Raw genomic sequence first — 6,802 nt, forward strand, 5'->3', positions numbered from 1 at the left:
ACGGCTTTATCTCTTCCTGCATTTCCACTGGGACACTGGACCAGCTTCTGTGAAGCACACAGCTTTTGACTCGAGATAAATAGGGGTCCTGGCTTGTCCAGGTTTTGATCTGCCGGGCAGTGGTGGGTGATTGCTCACTCTCAAATGCTTCCATGACCATGGCTAGATCTGCAGGCTGTGCCACTTCCACCCACGTGGTGGGCAATGGCAGCCTACTGAGAGCATCGGCGCAGTTTTCTGTGCCTGGTCTATGGCGGATAGCATAGTTGTATGCGGACAATGTGAGCTTTAAAAAAAAAAAAAAAATGTGAGCTTCTCGGCCTTTTGGCTAAGATCATGCGTAACTGACCTGACAGGGGAGTAACCATGACCCCAAAGTGGTTCTCCCTGGATCAGGAAGGTGGTTCTCCTATGCTTTTTGAAAATAGGAGGTGGGTGGGGTGGATTGACCCATCCACCTCCACGGAGGTGTGTGGGGGGGCCTGACCCATCCACCTCCATGGCACGAACCTGGTATTGCAGTACTTCCAAGAACGGTGCAGTGGCTCTAGGCCTTTTGGCTAAGAGCATTGGCGCAGAGTGATCCTTGATGTGTGCAAGGTGACCTCTGGCGTTTGTGATTTGACAAAGAATTGGAAAGATTGGCAACGAAAAATTAAAAAAAAAAAAATGTGAGCGCCCATCTCTGGATGTGGGCCAATGCATTGGTATTTATCCCTTTACTCTCGGAAAACAGGGATATAAGTGGCTTATGGTCAATTTCCAATTCGAATTTTAGCTCAAACAGGTATTGATGCATTTTCTTTACCCCATAGACACATGCTAACACTTCTTTCTCAATCATGCTGTAGGCCCTCTCAGCCTTAGACAGACTCCTGGATGCACAAGCAACCGGTTGCAGTTTCCCGAAATCATTAACTTGTTGCAATACACACCCGATGCCATATAACGACGCATCACATGCTAGTACCAAACGCTTACAACACAAGCAATTTGTTTGAGCATAACAGTTTTCTGGTTTTTATAAAGGCATTTTCTTGGCTTTTACCCCATACCCATTCATCTTCTTTACGTAGTAAGACATGCAGTGATTCTAACAGTGTGCTGAGACTCAGTAAGAAGTTACCAAAGTAGTTCAGGAGTCCCAGAAATGACCGCAGCTCCGTCATGTTCTGTGGTCTCGGTGCATTCTCGATTGCCTCCGTCGTCGCATTGGTGGGTCTGATGCCGTCCGCCGCAATCTTCTTTCCCAGGAACGCCACTTCAGGTGCCAGGAAAACGCACTTCGAACGGTTGAGTCGACTAAGAACCTCCTCCAGTTTCTGCAGATGCTCGACTGTGTTCCGACCTGTGACCAAGATGTGGTCCTGGAAGACCACGGTGTGCGGGACTGACTTCAGTAAACTTTCCATGTTTCTCTGGAATATCGCCGCCACTGATCGTATTCCAAACAGGCATCTGTTATAAATAAAAAGACCTTTGTGCGTGTTGTTGCAGGTGAAGGCCTTCGATGATTCCTCCAGTTCCTGCATCATGTAGACACATCAGATCCAGCTTCGTGAATGTCTTTCCTCCCACCAGCGTTGCAAAGAGGTCGTCAGCCTTTGGTAGTGGGTATTGGTCCTGCAGGGAGAAACGATTGATAGTTACTTTGTAATCGCCACAGATTCTGACGGTGCCATCTCCCTTGAGGACTGGGACGATAAGACTGGCCCACTCGTTGAACTCGATCGGGGAAATTATGCCCTCTCTTTGCACTGGTCTCGCTCGATCTCTACCCTTTCTCTCATCATGTATGGTACTGCTCTCGCCTTGTGATGGATGGGTCGCGCCCCCGGAATTAGGTGGATCTGCACTTTTGCTCCTTGGAATTTCCCGATGCCTGGTTTAAACAGCGAAGGAAATTTGTTTAAGACCTGGGCACACGAAGTGTTGTCAGCGGGCGATAGCGCTCGGCTGTCGTCCCAGTTCCAGTGTATCTTTTCCTGCCAGCTCCTGCCGAGCAGCGTGGGACCATCGCCCGGTACCCCCCAGAGTGGTAGCTTGTGCACCGCTCCGTCGTAGGAGACCTTTACGATAGCACTGCCGATTACAGGAATCAGTTCTTTTGTGTAAGTTCTTAGTTTCGTGCGAACTGGAGTTAAGACTGGTCTTGAGGCCATGTTGCACCACAACCTTTTGAAAGTCTTTTTGCCCATGATGGACTGGCTTGCGTCCGTGTCCAGCTCCATTGACACTGGGAGTCCATTTAGTTCAACATTCAGCATTATCGGGGGACAATTCGTGGTGAACGTGTGCACCCCATGTATCTCTGCCTCCTTGATCTGAGCCTCTGGTTCGTCATGATCCTCCGTGGATCTGTCCTCCTCTGCAACATGGTGGTTTGCATGTTTAACAGGCTCTGCAGTTCGCCTGCACACTTGTTGGAGGTGTACCATTGTTCCACAGCCCTTGCAAACGTACTCTTTCAATCAGCATGAATGGAAACGATGATCACCCCCGCAGCGCCAACAATGTGTTAATGTCCTTGCATTCATCACCCTTGATGGTGGACTCTGAGAAATCTGCGGATGTGTAGATGCAGACATGTGTGACCTGCCCTGTATGTTACGATTCGAAAATAACATCACTTTGTTCACAATACTTGTAGCAGCACTTGTGTGCTGAGAGATTTGCTTTGTATTGTCACTGGTGGCAATGGACGCCTGGACTATTGCTATGGCCTTACTCAAGGCTGGGGTCTCTACAGTCAAAAATTTGCGACTTATGGTTTCGTGGCCAATGCCAAGTACGAAAAAGTCTCTGAGCATGTGCTCCAAATGTCCTTCAAATTCACAATGTCCTGCAAGGTGTCTTAGCTCGGCGACATAAATCACCACTTTCTGGCCTTCAGACCTTTTGTAGGTGTAAAACCGATACCTCGCCATCAGAACACTTTCCTTCGGGTTCAAATGCTCTTGGACCAGTGTGCACAAATTGTCGTACGATTTCTCTGTGGGGGTTTCGCTGGAGTGAGCAGATTCTTCATGAGGCCATACGTTGGTGCCCCACAGACGGTGAGGAGGATCGCCCTTCATTTGGCAGCGCTCTCTTCCCCATCTAGCTCGTTGGCCACGAAGTATTGGTCGTGTTGCTCCACAAACGTTTCCCAATCATCTCCCTCTGAGGATTTCTCCAGGATGCCCACTGTTCTCTGCATCTTTGGGTTCGCTATCTGTATCTCGTCACCAGTTGTTGTGTATGGAGAAAGAGTCAGACTGAACACTGTGAGCTCAAAGTAAAGTGTGACCTTAATCTGTTATTGCAGGTCTCCAGTGTGCCTCTCCAACCTGTGAAGCACCCTTAAATACCTGTGCCCCCAAGGGATTATGGGATCCCTTGGGACTCCAGGGGATGAGCCCTCTGGTGGCTATACAGAGTAAATACAAGTTTACATATATAACAGGAGGTTCCTTCACTCCCTTAAAGGGAAGGGCCATTGCTGCAGGCTCTGCATTAAATCGACTTCCATGCTTGCCAACAGCACTCGTGATCCGTGACGTTCAGCCCCAAGCACTCTTAACAGAGTGCAGGGCTGATCAATTGCGGCACAACAAAATGCTGAATAAATGACCTGAGGGAGCAATATAAATTTTTCACTTCCCTAAACGGCATTACCTTTAAATACTGCTCCACAAGCCGCTGGGCTACCTTACAAAACATCCTGCAGCTGCCGGTGTTGATGCCTGGTGATGCTGCAGGAGGCAGAACCGAAGTTCGCATCCGGGAAAATACCAGGGTGCTGCGCCCTGGATGCATCACAATCTCCGGAGCGCAGGAGATCGTGATGTCAGGGTTACTGCCGCCGCAAACCTCCAAGGCAAGTTTGAGGGTATCGGTTGCAGCCCAGTCGCAGAGTCGATATTGCCCTGTTTTCGACCCCCCCGGAGGCGCTAACGGGAGGCACAAAGGAGGCCAATTTCTCCCCCACTAGGAATATCCTATGTCGAGATTTGTTGCCGGAAACCAATGCCTACTATTGTGGTACTTGGATTGGTGGAACACCAATCACACTGGTACAATGTCCACCAATTATAGTGAACTTTTGAGAAGAAAAAAAAATGTAACTATAGACACAGACATACAAATAAATTTTAATGTAGAGAATTATTGATGGTGAAATACAAAGGAAGGAAAATTCCTCTGGTCGCTGTACATTAGCATCATATTTCCTCTGATGGTCTTGCTGACCGAGACCACGCCGATTTCTGGGCCGAGCCACCACATATTGCTTCCTCTATCGGCAGGCCGGGACCACTGCAGGGAGCAGCGCAGGATGCTGCAGGAGGGCGACGGCTGCGATGAGGGCGACTGGATTGGACATCACCAAGATCCAGGTTGCTGATTGCACTGTGGGCAGGTACAGCGGGAGCGGCGAGGTCGGGGCGGAGGAGCGGCAAGAGTTCATAGAGGGACATGATAGGGGCCCAGGAGAGGCGTGAGTTCAGGCCCAGGAGAGGCGAGGGCCCGGGGCAGCACGGCCCAACCCACACTGCGATATGTGTGCGTGCTAGGTCCCTGCAGCAGAGCTGGTCTTCAGTCGTCTTGGTTAATCCTTGCCACTGGACCAAGACCTAGCTCTGCCAAGCCCGTGTGGTGGCTGGTGTGCAACGGCCACCACACATTAAAAAAATCCACGCACAGGCATCTTCCACCCTTTAACATGTAGTTCGGGATCTGGAATATTAGATATTAGGTCCTTCATTGAAACACCTGTGAACTCATCTCTTTTTGGCGTGGAAGCAAGTCATCCTCATTTCGAGGGACTGCCTATGATGATGATTTCCTCTGATCACTGATTCAAGTAAAATCATCAATATGTTCTTTTCGAATGTTATTATGATCTTGCTAAAGATACTGAATATTGGAAATTTGACATTACAATGTCATTAATTTACAGAGGCCAGAGGAAACCTTACCTCCAATATTCACTATTCCAGCTCTGATAAATCCTATTGATGAAAATTATTCACTTTTTTATTCTTGTCTATGGCCAGGATCTACAGGGATCAATTTGTAACTTGCCACCCGGGCATAAAACTGGTGTTGTGGATCAGCTGCCCATTATAGAAACTGCCTGATTTTAACTTTCTTTCACATTAATAGAAAAGAAAATCAGGCAGTTGCTATAATGGATGACCAATCCACAATGCCAGCAAAAAATTAAAAATCTATCCCATAGTGTCATGAAACAAACCAACAGTGAAATGAAACCACTTATTGTGACAATGGACATTATTACCTTTTTTTGATTTTTTTTTACCTTAAATAAGCTTTGCACAAGAGCAGTAAATCAAGCCTGTTCTTGAATATATGTCTGGATACACATCTGTTGCTTGCATGTTTAGACTAATTGAGTACAGTACATTTCTGCATTGGTAACATACCTTCAAATTTACAGTAAAACAGAAAACATTTCATAATCTGCTAGAAAAATGTAATGGAACCCTGCCACTGGTATCATGGCGTCAACTGCCGAACAATGATTTGATAGAAATCAGTTGATGAAATACTGCAGAATGGTTACTCTTGACAATCAGAGAACGTTATATCTATAAACCCTGTTCTGTAAAGTTCAGCGTGTTCTAGTCCCTTTCTCTTCACACTTTATAAGGGCAGCTGTCATTTTCGCCTCCATTTTTATTACGATTTTAGGAGATGATAGAATGCATTCTGTACTGAGGGACTTGACAGATTGCATTATAAAAACACAGGGATTTACTTTCAGTGCCTTTATCAGGTTTTCGTTAATTCTTCTTATATTTATGGTCAGGCATTACTTGAGTGTCCAGGGTGTAAATTTGCCTTACAGCTGCCATTTCATTGTAGCTTCGACATGCTGCACCACCGAATGATAGGACTGGTGTTTTCTCCAGGACAGGCTGATGTTAACTTGAGGTTACACAATGGGATTGACTTCAATGGAAAGGAAAATCAGGCAGTTTACATAATAGGTGACCGATCCAACATCACCATTATACCATCGCTGAAGGTTACATTTAAATATTATAATTCTACTGCCTAAGGGGAGGATGGGAAAAAATGGAAAATATTGCAAAGCAAAAACAAAAGCTGTGATTCTACAATTTGAATCTATTTTTAATTTTAGGAATATGCAATTAAATAAATAAATCATGAAGAAAATTGTTGTTTTCATAATATAAGATGATAAAGAAAAGCAGTATTTTATTCAGAAGTCAGGTGACTGTGCCTGTTGTGTTTACACATCAACCAATTTAACATCAGAAACATGGATAAGGATTTCAGAGGACAAACATTTGTTTTGTTGGGGCATTTCTGACTCATCGTGCAATCACTTGGGACAAACGTTTCTACTTGCCCCAGTGCTGTATACACAAACTAAACATGTTTTGGGTTCAGTGCCCTGAACATAGGGTTTCTTCCAGTATGATATTTTTGACACTATGAAAGAGCTGTCTCAGGGAGTTACTCTGTGCTATTTTGTCTAGGCAAATTGCTTCTCTGTGTAATGCTCCCAGATTTTGCTGCAAAGCCCAAGAGGTGAGTTTCCCTAACACTAGACTAAACTTGTAGTCATGGGATTGCTAACTGTGAACATATTCTGGGAGGCTTCATCGCATGACCTCCCACCTCCAACCCCTCACCTACATGCTCCTACCATTGGTTGCCCCTCATGATGCACCACTTTCCCAGAACAGACTCTTCATCACCCAATTAGATGACTGACTGTCAATCAAACAGCACTTTTTCCCCTCTCCAAATATTTTTATAACAAATAAAC

At 46.0% G+C, this 6,802-nt stretch overlaps 1 pseudogene; it reads left to right on the plus strand.

The window, feature by feature from the left end:
* The first annotated feature begins 308 nt into the window (after positions 1–308).
* LOC139266448 (U2 spliceosomal RNA) lies at positions 309–547 on the plus strand (annotated as a pseudogene).
* Positions 548–6,802: the final 6,255 nt, after the last annotated feature.

This window comes from Pristiophorus japonicus, chromosome 6 (assembly GCF_044704955.1).
Source record: "Pristiophorus japonicus isolate sPriJap1 chromosome 6, sPriJap1.hap1, whole genome shotgun sequence".
Taxonomy (NCBI): domain Eukaryota; kingdom Metazoa; phylum Chordata; class Chondrichthyes; family Pristiophoridae; genus Pristiophorus; species Pristiophorus japonicus.